The sequence below is a fragment of the Amphiura filiformis genome, chromosome 11 (genome assembly GCF_039555335.1).
Source record: "Amphiura filiformis chromosome 11, Afil_fr2py, whole genome shotgun sequence".
NCBI lineage: Eukaryota > Metazoa > Echinodermata > Ophiuroidea > Amphilepidida > Amphiuridae > Amphiura > Amphiura filiformis.
The window spans coordinates 1152279-1172932 of NC_092638.1; the positions used below are offsets into that span (position 1 = coordinate 1152279).

Here is a 20654-nt window from a genome sequence, read left to right on the forward strand (position 1 = left end):
TCCATTTGTAATAAATGTGTTTGTTGAATATAAATTACTGACATCATTTGCCACTTGTATTGTATTACTAGTATATCATACTGTTATAACATGACAGAGTGCCGAATAACAACTTACTAAATATATAACTATAAAGCGTCCCCATTTGTTGAATTGCTTCCCCGGGAGTGTTTCAGTTAATCGCTTCGAATTCGAGATCAAGTTTTTATATTGTTTTATCATGTCAACAGACTCACCACAGGACTAGCGTAGATACCCGGCCCCAACTCAACTCAACACAAAAGTTGACAACCATGAGAGTTACCAAATCTTTCAAAAGCCCCTTTTGCAATGATTTTTCATCAAATTACCCCTTTTTCATGCAAAATCGAGGACGAAATATGGCCAAAAACAACCCCTTTTTTGCTGTTTTAAATGACTAGAATTTCAAACATCCGCTTTCAATGATTAGAATTTCAAACACCCCTTATCAATGACACTAAATATTGACATAAAATTTCTGGATTTTCTCAATTACTTTTTATCAAAATATCGCGGACAGTGCAAATTAAATACCCCTATTATGCTAATTTCACTGTCAAATTTCACGAAATTTTGCCAATTTCAAGGTCCTTGCTACTGGTAAAAAAACAACCCCTTTTCCACGCAATTTGGTAACTCTCATGGTTGTCAACTTTTGTGTTGAGTTGGGGGGCCGGGCGTAGATATCGAAACAATATGAATTTAATACACCCTTGATGCCATTTTCCAAAAAAATGCTATGTCTCGGAGCTTGCAAACATTTCAAAATCCAATGATTTCAGTTCATATGCACTACAAGTTGTCATATTTGGCTGAGAAATAGCACTATTAATCTAGGCTATGGAGCCATTTCAACAACACCTTGCATTCAGTGGGAAAAGGTCATTGAACTTTCAAACTTGATCATAACCCATTTAAGGGGGTACTACACCTCTGTGGTAAATTTGTGACTATTTTTGCATTTTTCTCAAAAATTAATAACATATACTGGTAACAAAAGTTATGTATATTATTGGGGCAAGGAATCCAATTACTATACTGAAATTTCAGTGAATCAAGACAAGCGGTTCAGTAAATATGATAGGAAATGAGGTACATCCTAGCGGTACATGTACCTCATTTTCTATCACAAGTATCAAACCGCTTGTCTTGTGTAAGCACCCAAAGAGCTATTTGGTTGAATACAATACTTGCACTTAAAAATTATGAATGATTAGAGTTTTGCCTTTTCACAAAGAAACAAACAACTGAAAAATGCCCATTACGGGCAAAACCTAGGTGGTACTACACCCCTTGATAAATTTGCGATTATTTTGCATTTTTCTCTATAAGTAATAACACATTGGTAACAATTAAAAGTTATGTATATTATAGGGGCAAGGAATCCAGTTACTACACTGTAATTTAAGTGACTCAAGACAAGCGGTATGTTATTGATGATAAGAAAAGAGGTACCGCTAGAATGTACCTCATTTCTTTATATAATGAACCACTTGTCTTCAATCACTGAAATGTCAGTGAAGTATTATACATAACTTTTGTTACCAGAGTGTAGTAATTTTTTAAGAAAAATGCAAAATTAGTCACAAAATTTATCAAGGGGCGTAGTACCATACCACCTTAAAGCCTTCAATTTATAATGTACATCAAGGTTTAGGTGTAAGTAACATTAAAGGAGGCTGGTCAAATTTCATCGCATGATATTTCTACCATGGATGAATGATCTTGAAGTTAATACTACTGCCTATACCTCTTGGGACAGAATATTCCTTTGTTGCTACATCATAACACAAAAATACTTTTTTTATCTTGAGACGACATTCTAGAAACATTTTTTTTTGATATCGGCCTTATTAACAAAAAAAATAACTTAATAAATTTCACATATGCCAATATGCACAAAATGATGCATAAAATCAGAGTCTCCGGCAATCATAGCATTGTGCCTTTTATGTTAGAAAAATAATTATGAAGCATGAATCGCATGGTTTATTTAAAACAAACTCATATTGACTATAAAAACGAATAAAACAGTCGGCTCTCAACACGCGATATTCAAAATTCCTGCGCTGAATCTGTCTAAGTGCAATGACATAATGGTTATTTGTACCAGTACTCAATTGTCATTACACTCGACAATTTCAGCGCCCAGGAATTTTGAATGTCGCCCGTTGAGAGACGGTGTTTTAATCGCTTTATAGTCACGATGAGTTTGTTTTAAATAAAACCATGTGATTCGTGCTTGATAGTTATTTTTTTACATATAAGGCATAATGTTGTGATTGCCAGAGACTTCCTTTAAAGATACTACAATGTAGGCCTAGTTCACCTGTCAATCAAACTCGGAAACAGTTTGTTTGTGTACATTTTTTCTTGATGATTGAAATTTCTAACCCATCGGGAAACAGCATGCCCTATGGTTAGTTTTTTACCTTTAAACATACAAACTCTCTAAAAAGTTAGGTCTTAGTAATAGGAAACTAATGCTAGAAAACAATTCCTAGAAAAGTTGCCCTTTTCCTTCCTAAAGTTCAGACATCATTGGCCATTGTCTCTGATTGTGTGCTTTTAAAGTTAAACATATCACAGGCCGTGGTGAGGATTGACATGATCGTCAGATGCAAAATAGTTCACTCATTTCTGACTATCATTATGAATGCATGTTTTGAAGCTCCTAAAAATTGGTTAATGCAAACCATGCAATACAAACAAAATGCCCTTTTTAATATGATACATGCAGAGAGCAGCATGCACTTTGCTCAGTGTGCTACACTATATATGCAGTATGCTCTGTGTGATACAAAATACACAATTACTTTACTATCAACAATAGCATTGACATAACTACACAAAAGATACAGAAAAGGGATATACAGGGTGTAACAAAAAGTTTACCATCAACTTTTGCTTGTAAAGTTGACCAGGTGCATATAGCCAGGATATGTGGCTGCTAAGGGGCTGTTATTTTCTTCGGGCAGGGAGGGCACCTATGTTTCAGATGGACATTTAATTTTTAAAAAGACCATATATATACAATACATAAAAAATATTTCGTATAGCCCCCTCACGAAAACTAGTGCATTGCATTTGTGCTTGCTCAATTAGCATTTTGTGCAAATTTTAGTACACAATTTGTTACCGTTCTTTTTTATGGACCTTTTCATTTTACATTGTACATGTAAAGTCTATGGAGATTAATATTAGAGAAGGCTGTTAATTATGGATGCTATAGCCTCATTTTAGGCTATTTTAAGAACTTACAAGTTCATAAAAAATGGCAACAAATTGTGTAATAAAATAGAAAATGCCACTTGAGCAAGTCCAATTAAAAATACGTCTGGAGTGGGGGCTATAGCTAAAACAAAAAAATGTCCTACACCTTAGGCCAAGTAAAAAAATAAACATATTTCACGTCCGGGTTTTTGAAAAAAAGGAGGAAGAGGGGCCTTTTTATTTTGTATTTTTTATCGCAAAATCAGTGTAAATACCCATAATTAGAGCTGTTTTAGCGTATACAATAATGCCTGGAAAAAGGAGGAGGCCTCTTTTATTTGTTGTTCTGAGAGATAGGCCCCTCTAACTATCACAAAACCTTTAGACTATAGAAAGCATCTCTACTTCCTAGACATATTTTTTGAAAAGTTGTAACTGAATTTCAAAAATAAAAATATAATTGAAGAAACCTCAAAAAAGGAAGCGGAGGGACGTGAAACATGTTTATTTTTTTTATTTGGCCTTAGTTATAAATGAAACAAAGGTGAGGGGTCATGAATATGTCAGTGAGCAGAGTCGATTTTTATGAACCCCTTCCATCGTGGGCTGAAAATTTTGTGACCCCCTATCTTTGGCGGAATATTTTGATGACCGCCCTTTTGTACGCATACCAGAGACAAATTTCCAAAAAGTTAAGAAATGTGTGTTTGATGGAAAGGTGTGCACAGTACAGAAACATTATTTTGTCATTGTAACTAAAGATTGTAAAATTTGTGATGGAAAGTGTAAATGTGCTCGTAGGGCACCCACATTTTTTTAAAGTCACACGCCCTTTCACTCGTTTTCAGAGAAGAACGGCAGCCCTTGCTCAGATTGACGCAAATGCCCTGTTATTCTGTTAATGAGCGACGTATACAAGGAGCTTTGTTTGTGCAGACCAATGTCTAAGGCGCGTAATCGGCCAATCAAATTATCACGTCTGTAGTTATGTTTGTCAGACGATTGAATCAGCCAATCAGAACCAGTGCCGTAACTACCGGGGGCAGAGGGGGGCAACGTGCCCCAGGCGCTACCCTTAAGGGGGCACCAAATTGACCAATTCAGCGCCCCTCCAAGCGATGAAAGTCAAAATTTTCTGCACAAAATCTATTGAAAGAACATTTTAAGACCGATATTCAACTTCTAGTAACCAAAATTAATTAGTGGTAGGCCTTATTTGTCCAAAATTTTGCGCGTCCCGCGTGCAAATGTTTAAAAAATTTCCCACGTCTACGATATCCAGGCGCTACCAAACCTAGTTACGCCACTGATCAGAACCCTACTACCGTGTTTACACTGTGCCCACTCTCAAAATGTAAACAAGTGCCATTCTTCTTTGAAGGAAACTGTAGTAATTATAACCTCCTTTTTTGGTGTAAAAAAACTATGACCCTCACTATTTTTGGTATACAATTTGTATGACCCCTAGTATATTCATGACCCCATTCTGAAGAAAATGACAGCCCCCTAAATGCACAAAAAATTGTCTTTTATGCAAAGGTCATTCAGCACTTTTGAGCCAACCTGAAGCTTTCATCCTTGTTCACCTTAACTGATATTGGAGGTCAAGCTTCACCTCGATCAGCTTACTTTTTGCTCACAAATTTGAAGTCAACTTTCACTATATAAAGTGTTCTGTTGGGCCAAGCTTCACCATGCATCCAAAAGGATTTTCATTGTCTCACCATTTATGCGTTCAATTTGTCACCATGCATCGGTTCACGATAATAATGCCTGAAAGCGAAAGCCAAGTTTAACCTTAATCATACGAATGCTTTTATTAGTTCAAGCTTCACCCAGAAGTTCATTTTGATAAGTCTAAACTTAATCATCGTAAAGCGGTATCCAAGAAGAAGAAGAAAATAGTGAAGCTTGACGTGGCTTGAGGAGGGTACTGAGTTCCAAGATTCACAATGATGCCCACATTAATGTCTTCTGGATCTTCTTATTGTGGGATAGCAACCCCTGTAAACATGGTAAATGTATTCCTTATTTTTAAGATGCTCGCTTGGCTTCTGTAACAGTATCCACATCAAGTTGTGAAGCAAGTGTGTATGCTGTGGATAGAAAAAATACGATTATTATTGACATATCTCTGTTGAAATGTTCTCATTCCTAAAACACTATTACAATGTACCAAATCATTGTATATATTATCTTCAATTAATTGTCACCATAATTAGTTCCCTTCTCCTAATAAACAAGAAATCAAGGGCTCAGGGACATAACATCTTAACTCAAAATTGCTAGTTTGAGTGCACTGTGTAAATACAAACCATGATGTAGATCTATATGATTTTGTGTACATTAAAATTTTCATATTAAAATCTCATTTTCATCACAACGATACTGTGGCGTGTATGGGGTGCCACCAGTGTTCGAAATATGCCTCAAAAAGTTACAGGCCAGCCAGGCTTGACCTTTTAAAAAAGTTACCGGCCAGCCAACTAGATGCCAGTCAGAAAATTTCCGGCCAGGCCAAAAAGTTACATGCCAATGGCCGACTGACCGGCCATATTTTGTATGCTGGGTGCCACCCCCAGTCCCAACCTTTCCCTGGTTCTGGAGTAAGGTGCATCTCATGCCCCTCTTGTCAAGCAAATTTCTTGTCCCTAGTCTCAAAACATGCCATTGGTCAATATATTACTGCATACCAAATTTAAAATTATTCCAAAATCATAATAGGGGGCCTCCGTGATGCTGAAATTGTTGGTCAATGACCATACCCTAATGTTAATGTTAGAAATTATTGCTGCCTTATGCATTTTAGTGCATGCAGTTAGGACTATTAATGAATAAAGATGTTAAAAAAGCATACTTGTCTCAAAATTAAACATAAGGGAGCTATCTACAAAGACCAAGTTTATGTAAACACAAATGGCTGCTTTGTGCTGTCTTTACTGTGTAATTGTGAAATTGCTAAAATATTCATAACTTTCCTATTTGTGCTATAAACTTTGACCTGTTAGGCAGATAATACTAAAGACTTGAGATCACACACTTGCATCTAGACCTTGCTCAATTTGATGAGACAACACACACAGGCCTGATGAGCTCGAGGGTAGCCTTGTTCAAGGCCTTCTAAGATTTCCTCCTGCTTGAACTATTTTTGGGCTCATGAAGTCAGTGAGGGGCACAGATTACAGCTATTAATGACCGTGCGTATGCTGAAAAATTGAACTTGGGCTCAGTCTACGAACCGCCAAACAGCCTTGTCTCGCCATACGAGCTCGCAGGCACAACCCGAGTTTGATTGTTCAACTTAAAACACATGATTATAAGCAGCCACAGTCTGTGATGGTCATATCATGGACAGGGTTGTAGCTAGGATATTTTCAGTGCTGGGTGGCATTTGATGAAAATCTTGCATATTTATTTATTTATTTATTTATTTATTTATTTATTTATTTATTTCTTATTTAACCTGGGGTGACCAATCAATGCACTGGCATTGTTCTCCTTGGTTCCCAGGTGGAAATTGTTTGCCAAAATAGACCAAATTCTTAACTAATTCAATAAAATGCTGCAATTTTGGCCTCTGAGTGGTGGGCTCCAATGCTAAAATTGGAGCCGAGTGATAGGCTCCAAAACCGATTGGTGGGCTCTACCGCCCACCACCACCCACTGTAGCTACATCCCTGATCATGGACTTGCCAAGCCCAAAAGTTGTGATAGGATTCAAGTGCTGGTCATGAGGGAGGAAACTTAGAGGGCTAGCCAGAGGGCTGAGGTTCTTCAAATCTTGAGATTGGATATCTTCGATTGGCACTCGCAGGAAATCAGAGCTGGGTTTTACTCCATGCTCAACGCTCATTGATATTGAGGGCATTAATGTCATTGAGTGATGCTTTGGTACATGTATGCTTCAGAGTCTCAACATTCTGGGGAAAGGAAATCAGGACCATATTGTTTATCTCTGAATATGAAGTGTGATCCAAGGATCATGCACATTGCACAGCTAGATCAGCAAGGGCTGCAGATGGAGTCATTTCTGTAGACACTGATGAGGGTTTCCCAAATCCAGTTCCAATAAGGCATATATGTGTCATGATTATTTACGTCATTCTGCTTCATACTTTGCCTTTCATCTGGCCTAGCATCTACAATGCTCTAGAATTTTAAACTTCTGAGTTTGCTCACCACTACCTATCCACAACTTCACGATAAAACCACCTCTGCTGAGAACTCCCATCTGAAGATTTGAAGAACCTCAGCCTCCCATTCTTTTAACATATTGGGTGCTGTGACTGCTGTCTCATCAAATTGAGCAAGGTCTATAAATGTGCAAATGTGCGATCACTCTTCTGTAGTAGTATCAGCCTAACAGGTCAAAGTTGGCACAAAAACAGTAACGTTATGTATTCACAATTACACAGTAAAGACAGCAAATGGCAGCCAATTTTGTTTATATAAACTTGGCCTTGTTATTTTTTGAGTAAGACTGTTATTTTGATCATCTTTTATTCATTGATAGTAGTAAGGACTAAGTTACTAGTACAGCAGTCATTTGTAATGTACACAATGCATGAATAAAATAGCTGCCTTATGCATATGGTATGGCTATTGACCCACAAAACGACTTTGGAATAATTTTAAATTTGCAATGGGGACAAGAAATTTGTGTGACATGAGGTGATGGGGGGCACGAGATGTACCCTATTCTGGAGCCACTGATTTTGTTTCTAGATATTTGTGTAACTGCATTTCACAAAATGACCAAGTGATAATTTTGACAAGTTGGTACTTTCACAGCTTTGGGGCACATCCATTTTGTATCCTTGCCCTTGGCGCACAACCCCCTAGCTACACCAGGCAACATGAAAAGAAACATATATACGGGAATAGCTGTTCTTACCAACAATGGCTGGTGTGTGTCATTCATGGTCTTGTTTGATCACATCTAATCCTGTTCTGCCCCACTGTAAACATCATCCATCAATCTTCTACATAGTTTTGCAAATGTCTTCTCCATATCCAGTGTACTTGGAAACACAAACACTGCCATGCCTGGAGTAAGCTCCACCATCTGGAAGTAGTAAAACAGTTCAGTATAATTATAACACTTACTGGCAAAGTTCATGGAGATTGAATGAAAGTTAAAAAATTGGCTCAAATTTATTTACCTGTCAACGTCACACAAGTAGCCTACAGGTACTGTATTCACCATAATTAGTTCCCTTCTCCTAATAACCACCCTTAAAGAAACTTTTGAAAGACAGCTGTACAACTAAATTCATCAAATGTCTAAATAAAAGTATACCTCAGTTCTAAACAGTGGTGGCACTACTAGGGGCAGGGGGCATTTGCACATAAAAAATAATTTTATTAAAGAACATCCATGGATCACTTTGCAGGGTCTTAGGCAAGATTTGAAGGTTTGGGTGTGTAAATTGAAAAAACTGGGTGTGTAAATTTAAACATTTGTGTACAAAGTATAGGCCATGTGGGCAAAAACTGGACGTGTACAAATTTGGGTGTGTAACATTTGCTGGCTGCCTAAGCCCTACAATCAAAGAAATTAATGTTGGTACACTCAGGCATACTAAATGTAAATCGCCACCCCTCTCCCCCAGTTCAATGTTGATGAAAGCACTTTTTCCATTGGGCTCTCCAGTCTCCCCAACATTGATTGAGGGGGAATGGGGGAGGGACGAGGAAAGGAGAAGGTATGTACTTCTCATCAAACATAGTTATACTAATTTCACTTAACTCTCAGAGCGGCAATGAAGAGTTCCAACATATTGTCAAGGTGTACCAACTATTAAATTCCTTGATTGTAGCTTCCAAGACTATTTGTGGTACTATTTGTGATTTATCCCTCAGAATGGATAAAATAAAAATAAAATCAAATGCCTTGATCAAACTCTGAGACCATAATACCAGCAGGAATATCTCCAATATTCTACATTTCAATTTTTTATTTACGATTTAGCAAAGGAATATACTATAGATAATGCATGATGTATATATCGAATTTTTTATATGATGTATTTTATTGACACGAAATTTGATACAGGTAAAATATGCCCTTCCTGACTGCCATTCTGCCCTTTTTATGTCCTCTACCAACGGCTAAAATAGTACAAAATATTGCACCAAATGGCGTCATTTGCACCTCAAATTTTTTTAAATCGATAGCTTCACAGGGGGGACACCCCTCTGGCTCCCCACCCCAGGTGCTAAAGCAGCCATTGAGTGGCACTTTGCTGTTTTCTTTTATTTCATGTGGCACTTCAACATATTTGAGGAAGCCTAATCTACATGATACTTGTTGTGAACGCAGCGAGCAGGAAATTGGCAAAGTGTTTCCGTAACTGTTTTCCTTTATAAAGCCATTTTAGAGTGTTTTATTTAAAAGGCGCCCCTTACTTGATAACTCTAGCTTTGAATTTTTTTGCACACGATAGTTACGCATTCGATGCTAGAGTGCATTGCTAAAATGTTTTTCGGTGGGACAGCGGTGCAATCTTTTGTTATATTTATTCTGTTTAAATGTTGAAATTTGGATGAAAGTTATTTTGATGAGTCAACTACAGTACGGTATCTTTTGAGCAAGATTTGCCTATTTTGAACAGTCTAAAATTTTGCTAAAGTTTAATTTTAGCAACATTTTTGATGCGATTGTCTGTCGTGATCAGCTGTGTAATTTACTATTTTACTTCTGAACTTCCATTGCTTTACACGGTACGTGTCATGCTTCAGCGAATCCGACTAGATTTTGAATGCAATGGTCTCTAGAATGTAGGTATGCTAGGTGAATTCAAATTTGCCATCAAACTGCATCATTTTATATATCAAATTAAAGCCCTTGAGTAAACAAAGCCCAAACTGAAAACCTTTTTTTCATAGCACTTTCCGTAGCAAAGTTACATCTTGTCAAAGATTGACTTTCATCAAACAATGTCAAAAAGATTCAGCTAGCAAAATTCCCCAAAACGGCATTTCGGGGTGTTTCTAGATCTTAGTCTCATTATGATAGCAGCTTTTTTAATGGAACTGCTATCAAAATCCTCTAAAATTCCATGTGCGAGTGACTTATCACCATAAAAAATCATATATTTGGGTCAAGTGAAGTATAGAAAACATATTTATGTAGGTTTCTTTCTTCGGGCACAAGTTTTAAATTTCTATGTAAAAATGCATTGACATTGTCGGCGAATTTGGCTGACTAGCAAATGTGTTTGCCTGGCATACCTATAGAATGTGAAGCTATCGGTGAACAAATTCTTGGCTATCTCTTCTCGAGCAACTTGGAGCAAGGCACCCATGTGTGCCAAAAATCACTTGCTCCCCCCCCCCCCTCGGCTCGGCTTGCCAAAAATTGCTTGCCCCACCCCTTTCGGCTCGATAAAATTTCTTGGCACTCCCCATTTTACCGCCAGGAATTTTTATAGGGCATTAGGGGGGTGCTTATTTTGTACAAGTGGACTTTTTTCCAGGTGGGGGGGTGGCAATTTTACATCGCACCCACCCCCACCCCTAGTGCCGTACTATTACGCTGACTTTCGTATTCGGCGAGGAGGACGATTTCGACCTCCTGGTTTGTTTACAAACAGAGAAGTAGACAAAAAACCGTTCCGCGTGTCCAAACACTCAAGTATCAGAAGGATGGTCCACAATAGCGTGATTCACGTAACCTGAATAGGGATTAAAAAGCTGTCACGTAGAACCATGTGCTTCTATTGTCCAATTTGCCATCAAGATTTCATATGGAAACAGCATGCTGGCTCTGAGCAACGCAAACATTTAGAATAGAATCTACTCAAATGTCTCCAAATGAGGGACACGGTTGAGTGACTCCAACGCAAGTAATTGCTATACTTGGTACTTCAGTCAAGTATCTGAAGTGGATGATGACATTGGACAATAGTTTATGAGTGGATTGAAGGAGATGAGTATACAAAGAGTGCTGGGTGTGCAGTCACCTATGAAAATAAAATCAATAAACCCTAGTCTAAAAGTTTGCGTTGAGGAAAGCCAACATGGTTCAGACCCAGTACAAGATCATGTCAGAAATTAATATTTTGTTCTGGGTCTGATTATTCGGACTACCCCACCCCGCAACCCCCCGGGCTCATAATTATTGCACAGCCCCTACGTCAGAAGTAGGTATAGTGCAATAGATAGAACAGTCCCCGGCATGCCCGGGAACAGCCCCGACCGAGAGAATGCTAAATATCTTTATCATGTTTACTTTAAGCTTACCCATGTTGTTACCCGGGCTAAGTTACTAAAACGTCACACATATTTTTAGACTGAAGTACTTACTTAATATAGGTGATAGCTGCTAACGACGCCTCTTTCTTTCTCCAGGCATGCCAGGATATCAGTAAAAGTAATATTAGTGGATGAATTATTCACTAGAAAGAATAAGATGACTGGAATTCTTCTTCGCATGTGTGTACATATATATACCAATCCAGCTGATCAGCTGATTCGTTGATTAGTCTCCCACCAGTCGTAAACCAAACTGGTTACGGCATGTATAGCAAGTCAACGCTGCCATAAATCGTTTTAAATTGAAAGAGATGAAATTCCCCTCAAATTCGCATTTTGAAAAGGAAATTTTTAACTTTATCTGGCTGACCTGATAGCTTATGATTTTCTTAAACAAAATATGGCAAAAAAAAATTTTTGGAAAATTTTTTGAGGGGTCTTGGACCACGCCCATTCCACCTCCCTTAAATGAGGAAAATTCCTGGGTCTTGTCATTGTGAATGTTTACTACAAGAAAACTGTCAAACAGTGTCAAGTTACAAAAACACCTGAAGTCATCGTTGTAAACAAAGGGCGATATTTGCAAAGAGTACCAGTTCTATACTCAGAATTAAAACAGGGCTAATAATGTGTTCCTATTGGTTTAGCGTAGCCTGTATTTTATACACATTTATGATGTATCCTATTTCTGCAAACCCAGTACCTGTTCTTACAAATCTGGAACATAACAACAATCGTGAGTTTGGAGATAAATACCTTTGAAAGAAACATACTTCAAAAATATATGAAGTTGACATAGAGCCATTAGTTGTGACACTGATGTTATCAAGACACAAGGGGGATTCGTTAACATTATTGCCTATTAATAAAATCAAACATGGTGTCATTTTAAAGATATTTTGACATGCTCTGGGTTTTGTTAATTTTATGCAGTGATCAAGATACAATGCTTATTAACATTTCCCTAGATCTTCATGATCATTTTAGGACTAAGAACCGGAACTTGTTATGTTATATTTCAAAATTAGGTTTTGATTTTTAAAGTTTGACTCACACAAGACATTGATTCCCTAATTTCTCATTATAGAATTATAGACGTTGAAGATTATATATTGAATAATATGGATAGTGAACGTGCTACTGGAGCAATGTTTCTTGACCTTAAAAAGGCTTTTGACTGTGTAAACCATTCTCTCTTAATTGAGAAACTGTATTGTTATGGTGTTCGAGGTAATGTATTAGAGTTATTCAAGTCTTATCTTAATAATAGAGCTCAAGCTGTAAATATTAATTCCACACTGTCTAACTTTAAAAACATCAATATCAGAATTCCTCAAAGATCAATACTTTGTCCCCTTCTGTTTATCATTTTTCTAAATAGCTTACCTGTTAATTGTAAATGTACTATGTGTGCTGATGATACCACACTTCTTTGTACTGCTAATGACCATTCTACTCTTCAATCAGAACTACATAAACGTTGATCATATTGCTGATTGGTTCAAGAGTAACAATCTTACTTTAAATGTTAAGAAAACTAAGTTTATGGTCTTTGGTACTCGTCATATATGGGAAAAGTTCAAAAATGTTCACATATATTATAATAATGATAACATTGATAACATCTTGTCTTGGTCAAATCACATTAACAAAATGTCTTCATGTATTTCCAAACGTTGTGGTATTATTAGACGTATAAACTATTATGTTCCTAGAGATACTCTCATCATGCTTGTTAATGCACTTGTCATATGCCAAACTTTGATTATCGTAACTCTCTTCGGTCTAATTGTGGTACTGAGCTTTCAAACTCTCTTCAAATTCTGTATAACAGATTAGGTCACATAATCTTATCTGCTGATATTAGAACACCTGTTAATGATATGATGGGTATCTTACAATGAACAAACTAAATGATAGGTGGTCTAACCAAAATGTTGGTACTAATAAGTAATATTCAAATGCCTTAAGGGATCTAAAATAAGCGTTTATTGTGTTTCGACGGTATTTTTTGTGGGACATGAAAGCACCTCAGACCTATCGAATTGCATTCTGAATACGGAGCATGTCTTTCTGATATCAAATAATTTTCATTTATTGAAAATCACAATATAATACAAATTTTATGACAAATTATAAAAAATTGATATTTTTCAAATTTTTGATATATAACAGTCCTCGAAGTAAATTATATAAATCTAATGATATATTCTTAAAGTGTATGTAGCAGGGAGGAAATGCCGACGGTCAATTGAAAATTTTGACCTTTCATATTGAAGATATGGATTTTTTCCCCCAAAAAGACCTAATTTTTTTGGTGCTTTTCATCCCACCTACATACACATTAAGTATAAATCATCAGATTTATAAAGTTTACTTCAAGTACTGTTAAATATCAAAATATCAATTTTAATGATTTGCCATAAAATGTGTATTAAATTGCGAATTTCAAAAAATCAAAATTATTTGATATCAGAATGACTTTCTTCATATTCAGAATGCAATTCGATATGTCTGATGTGCTTTAATGTCCCAAAATAAATACTGTCCAAACGTTCATACCCCAGCCCTTAATGGTATGGCTCCTAGTTACATATCATCTAAATTCAATTTCATGAACAGCATGCATTATAAAGGCACCAGGAGTTAAACCAACTTTAATCTCCATGAAGTGTCATGGAATATTAATGCAGGGAAAGGGACTTTTACTTCACGTGCTGCTAAAATTTGGAACAGTCTTTCTGCTGATATTAAATGTAATTGTGAATCCATGAGTCTTTGTCAATTTAAACATAGGATTCTTGCTTCATAAATTTGTGAATTCCATCTACATTATAGCAACATCTGTGTATTTGTAAATGTAATTTTATAATTATAAAATAATTAATATAATGTATGTAATTGTATGTAATTTTATCATTTTTAATTGTTTTTAATCGCTGTTTAAGAATCTTGTACTTTTTGATGCAGGGCCTCCTTGGAAATCAGTGTATTAACATTGAAAGATCTACCCTGCCTAAAGAATAAGTAAATAAATAAATAAATAAATAAATAAATAAATAAATAAATAAATAAATAAATAAATAAATAAATAAATAAATAAATAAATAAATAGCTCAGAGTTCCAAGTTCAAGTAAAGCATGGTCGTCCAAATCACACAACCAGTTGTAGTGTGATAGCAGGTCTGTTTGTACAATGCTTCAGCTTTTGTACTTTTTGAGTCAATAGAGTAAGGAACGACTTTTTGCTTCATTTTTGTCATAAATGGGTAAAGTGCTTTGTCCTAAATAAGGACACTCGTAAGTGCAATTGTAACATGTAACCCATTAGAAGCAAGTTCTGCGTAATAGGATATGTTTGTGAGGTGTTTATTTTCACTTTACACGGTTTATTTCAGTACCGCAAATTTAAAGACCCGCAAAAATAAGTTTTGACTCAAAAGCTTTAATTAGCAGCTGTTTGAAACTGTGAACCCGCAATCGATGTATTTTGTGAAAATTTGTACAGCTAAAATATTCTGTTATACAGTACCATGAAAGTACTTGAAAAGTACAGCCTGTCTCAAAAAAAATTGTGCAAGCGAAAGCGCCCTCTATGACAATTAGAAAATACCGTTGTGACATGATGCTTACACCAACGTCAATGGCGTTGTTTTAGCTCTCAAATGCCGTTTGTTCTGTTCAATTTGCTTGTTTTAATCTCGAGATAAATTTAGTTAACAACGAAAGAGTAAAATCACAATTGTGCCACTTTTACCAGGGAAGATCAAGAGGACTGTACATGTTAATCAATGATAGCATCAAGTTTATCCAGAGTTTATCCTTCGTGATAATTTTCCATTTAAAACAGATTACAAGAGAAATAGATATTTCACATTCTACTGTAAAATTAAATATAATGTGCATTAGGGTGGGCCAAAAAACGCTTTTTTTCTCGGATCGACTTGGAACTCTCGGAGAATTTTACTAGGGTATATACTACTATTGTTCTAAAATATCAGTAAGATCGGAGCATGTTTCGCCCAGGCAGTAGATTTTCACAAAATCCCTACTTATTTGCCATTTCTAACTGTATAACTCTGTATAGAGAAATCAGTAGAAACAACCTGGGAAAAGTAGGCATTGCGATGACATCATAGCCAATATTAAACAATTTGGGTAGTTTGTTTAGACCCTCCAAAACATCACCAAATAGTAAGCAGTCTCCAATTGGTTACCATTATTGTTTGCTAGAGACCTGTATTTAGTTAAATATTGATGAATTTGAGTTGCTAAATTAAGGGGTAGGGGTAGCATTATGTAGCAAAAAAACAATACATGAGATATGAATTTAGAGCAGGTCTGACATGACCAGGGGTTAAAGGGTCATGTGATGCCTGATTTGTAGTAATTTTCAAGGCTGTGTGACCTTTTGACCTCTGGTCAAAACATGGATGACCGAAAATCATATTTTGGCAATGCTGCAGCTCATATCTATGCAACAATACCACATTTGGGAAATTTGACTGAGTAGATCTGGGGAAATGCTCCATAATGCTACCCCTACCCCTTAATATAGCGACTCAAATATCATTAATATTTGACTTACATGCGTGTCTTTAGCAAAAATAATGGTAACCAATTGCAGACGGCTTGCTATTTGGTGATGTTCTAAAGGGTCCATACAAACTACCCAAAGTGTTTAATATTGGTTAGGATGACATCTGAATACCTACTTTTCCCAGATTGTTTCTACTGATTTCTCTATATAGAGTTATACAGTAAGAAATAGCAAAAAAGTAGGGATTTTGTGAAAATCTACTGCCTGGGCGAAACATGCTCCGATATTACTGATATTTCAGCACAATACTAGTATGTACCCCAGTAAAATTCTCCGAGAGTTCCAAGTCGATCCGAGAAAAAGAGTGTTTTTTTGCCCACCCTAATGTGCATGGCAATGTCACTCAACATGTTAAAAGACAAACAAATATTGCAAACTTATAGGTTAATGAACGCGTATTACTTATTGGGAGAGAAATTAGACAAAATGATGTTGATGCGTCTTATGCACGAGCCCCGAAGTGGGGAATGCATTAGACGCATCAACATAAGTTGTCATTGATTCACATCAATGCCCTCTTCCCTAGTAAAAGTGGCACAATTGTGATTTTACCCTATCAAACATTTCTCGAGATTAAAACAAGCAAATTGAACAGAACAAAAGGCAATTGAGAGCTAGAACTGCGTCCTTGACGTTGATGTAAGCATCCCGTCAAACCGGTATTTTCTAATTGCCATAGAGGGCGCTTTTCACTTGCACTTTATTTTTTTTATAGAGACAGGCTGTAGAGTAAAATGTGTATTAATGAACATAAACTCTAACGCACTTATGTCCCCATCCTCAGTAAATGAATGAGATGGATACCGGCAAATGCAGGAATTAACAGCAATTCAAATTAAAATGAGAGTCAAAATTAAAATAATGAGTGTAAAATCTTTTTTGTTTTATCAAATTTAATCTAAACTAAATTGTGCGCCAAAGCAACTTACATATCTTGCCATTTTGGTTCATCATACTGCAGTTACTGCCCGTTTTCCTATACACAATACACAGTGCTCTCACCATTGACGCGCGACCTTTACAAATAGTGTATGTTAGAAGTATATTGCATTTGCCTAGTTAACATCACTGTGTGAAAAATAACCGGCCAATATTTAAACTATTCTCCAAACTTCTAGCAAATATATTTCTCTAACATGACCTAAAATTACAGCTAGGTTAGATGTTCAGAAATAGTCGCACTTTCGTAGAATATGAGTGAGGGCAAAGCATAGCTAGCTCATAGCAAGCCAACTCCCCGTGTTAATTGAATGGAGATTTGACCGAAAATATTGAGCTATATTGGTAATGGACCGCTCCGTTCTGAAGGATGCCACATTAAAACGGTACAAGCTACATTTAAACTATTCTATGAAATTCTAGAAAATATAGTTTTGCAACATGTCCTAAATTTTTAGCTAATTTAGGTGTTTGGAAATAGTCGCACTTTTGTGTTTTAGGAAGGATATGTAAACGACAGATAACACCAAAAATATGAAGAAATTATTTTCAAACCGTGTTAAGTCAACAATCATTATGTTGCTCATTTTCAAGAATGCTGGTTAACAAAAAAGCAGGCCATTGTCTCATTTCGTGAACAAAGGTCCACATACCATTGTTTCCTTGCGTTTCCTTTATATTCAGTTACCCAACTGAAGCTGTATTATAGCACCTCATAGCGATACCGCACATATAAAACAGACACATGTGCACAACCAGAGAAGATCCGATTTAATCAGTTGAGCTGTTTCAATGAGTGTTATCTTGGTTTAATAGCTTTAAATGGGGTTTAAGTCCTGCAAAGATCGAGATGAATTCTACTGTAGACATGACTGCATCATGTTTTGTGGAGACACCAAAAACTTGTGTAAAAAGACTCAGCGCGTTTGTGTCATAAAATGCACTAGTGACCGAACCTACACAATATCACAGTCACAGCCCCTCAGATAATTGCGTCTTGTTTGGAGGTGAAACACAATCCAAAAAAAGCTGATTTGATATTAAGATTAACGTTCAGTCCATCCTAATGGGTTTTAGCCCCAAAAGACATCTCGACCTGACAATTGTGAGCTAAAATATTGGTCACAAGACTTTATGAGTAACAACGGAAAAAACAACAAGAATTTTGTTAGCGTTTTAGGGCCAGTATATGGGTTGATGTCATTTTGCGTGATTTTTGCTGTTGGAGAGGTAATTTACCACTGCAGCAAATATTTGCTGCACTTTTGAGATTTTAGGAAGCCGAACAGAGCCCCAAATAACGTTAAACATTTATTTGTAGCCGAGAACCAAGTTTCAACAGAGAGCAGAAAATATGGTATTTGCTGCAACAAAAAACACATGCAAAAACGTTGGACTATAATTAGACTGGACCTTACTGCCAAAAATTGAGATGAAAACACGTTGCTTTGGGATCCTCTGGTTATCAATTTACAATCATAATCACTCATGCAAGTCTTACAACCTCTATAGGCACGTATAGGCTTTTATTGTGTGCTGCTTATTTATGCCATTACACGACTAGTTTCCGGAGTATTTGTGTCAAAAACACATCCAATCAATTTTAGTCCACATACAGGGTGTCCCAGAAAAAATTACCGAGTGAATAAAATTGAACGCAAGTCGAGAAATAGACATCAGAATCAAATTTTTTAAAATGTAGCGCATAGCCTATTTTGTTGTGCATCACATACGAAAATTTAATTTGATTCGGTTGACTGGTTCCTAAGAAATGAACGATTGCATAATGCGTGCATCAATGCAGTTCATTCCAAGTTTGATCAACAGGCGCTTTTTTCATACTCGCTCACCGCTTCCTAAAGTTTGTGTATCTTATTAAATTTAGTCCACATTATCTGACAAATCCGACGGGGTTATATCATTTATGCTTTCACTGAAGATGAATAACAGTTTGTCCGAGAAAACTTTGATTTCTGCAATTGGAAGTTCGAGCTCCCCAACTTTAATTCTTTAGGTTGTCCAAATAATATATTATATTTTAACTTTACAAAGAACATTTGAGCAAAGAATGACAAGGATCAGGTGCTTACAGCTTTACGTGTGATTTTTGATACCATGCAACATTAATGTTGAAGTTTTAAAAGATTTAAACTTTGCATTACAATTTCTTGGAAATATTCCGTAAACATTAATGTGTGTGAGAAATTTTTAAGCCAGCTGGAATTATTCATGTACAGGGTGTCCCAAAAAAAAGAGGCCCCACATTGCGCCCTCTTTTTCTCCTATTTCTGAAACGTTGATCAAATATATTTTGGTATGTAAAGAAACCCTAATTCGTTAGCTTTAATAAACCAAAACAATTCTTTCAATCGGCTCACAATTTTTGAAGATATGCCCTCTTTAAGAAATGTACCCGTTTTTCACTCTGTCCACGGATGAAGTTTGGCTACATCAACGATTTAAACGAAACACACGGTTAATGACATGGATAGATACTAGCATTAGTCTTGGGAAAGCATTCACTATAAGCGAGGATCACCAGCTAGCTTCAAACATCTTCGCAACCCCGTATTACTGCTGCATTCGCAAGTATCCGGCGCACAAGGCCTTAAGGATGGTACGCAACGCAATTAATGCAATGAGAACTAGGGCTGAAACCTGTATTCGTCACGGAGGCCCCAGGTAGAGGGCAGAGCAGCACAGTAAACTCACTTCAAAAGAACCAAAGACAAACTAAACAGGCCTTTTCAGGGCTACCTTTTATTCCAAAAAGAGAAATGACTTATGTTGTCAATAAAAAGAAAGCAAGAAACGAGAAAAACATAAGTAATTGCAAGTATAGCAAAAGAAGTCCCATCCCACATGATCAATTTCGCCCAAATTAATGACACTTAACAAAATCCATAACCCCACCGGTAAGCCCATTCCCTTTAATTAAAGTTGTTATTTTATAAAGTTATCATCGAGGAATGTTTTATATTCATGCATGGTATATGCACTTTTCAATCTTTGAAGTAGCCAAACCTCCTCCGTGGACAGAGTGAAAAACGGATACATTTCTTTAAAAGGCATATCTTCAAAAGTTATGAGCCGATTGAAATAATTGTTTTGGTTTATTAAAGCTAACGATTGAAGGTTTCTTTACATACCAAAATATATTTGATCAACTTTTCAGAAATAGGAGAAAAAGAGGGCGCAATGTGGGGCCTCTTTTTTTTGGGACACCCTGTAGTATATAATTCTTTATGCAACATTTATATCAACATTAACGAAAAAGATATTTACAAATACCGAGTATCATCTTACATGCAAGCTTTCATTTTCAATATCGTGCAGGTTTTCAAATTTGAATTAAACCTAATTAAATGTTTTTCAAGAAACATGTTGTTTAAAAAGAACGAAAAGGATTTCATAGAACAAAATATGAAGCCCATTGACAGTTTAACCACTAGTGCGCATTGTGTTGAATGGTCTTTCTTTCAAACTTGGAATGAAGTGAATTGACACATGCGTTATGTAATCGCTCATTTCTTCGCAATCAGTCAACCGATTCCAATAAAATTAGGGTGTAAAATGCAGAATAAGATGGGCTACACGCTGATGTTTCGATTTTTGGATTCTGATG

General features: G+C 36.3%; 1 protein-coding gene and 1 long non-coding RNA gene across 2 annotated transcripts in view; one reads left to right on the top strand and one right to left on the bottom strand.

Annotated features, from left to right (window-relative positions):
* The window catches only part of LOC140164195 (bifunctional arginine demethylase and lysyl-hydroxylase JMJD6-like), a 106191-nt gene that overhangs the window by 30366 nt on the left and 55171 nt on the right, over positions 1 to 20654 (top strand).
* LOC140164197 (uncharacterized) lies at positions 4519 to 11855 on the bottom strand. The gene is made up of 3 exons (XR_011860501.1): positions 11542 to 11855; positions 8129 to 8299; positions 4519 to 5330 (listed from the first exon to the last, which is right to left on the bottom strand). It is a non-coding gene; the product is annotated as an uncharacterized lncRNA (long non-coding RNA).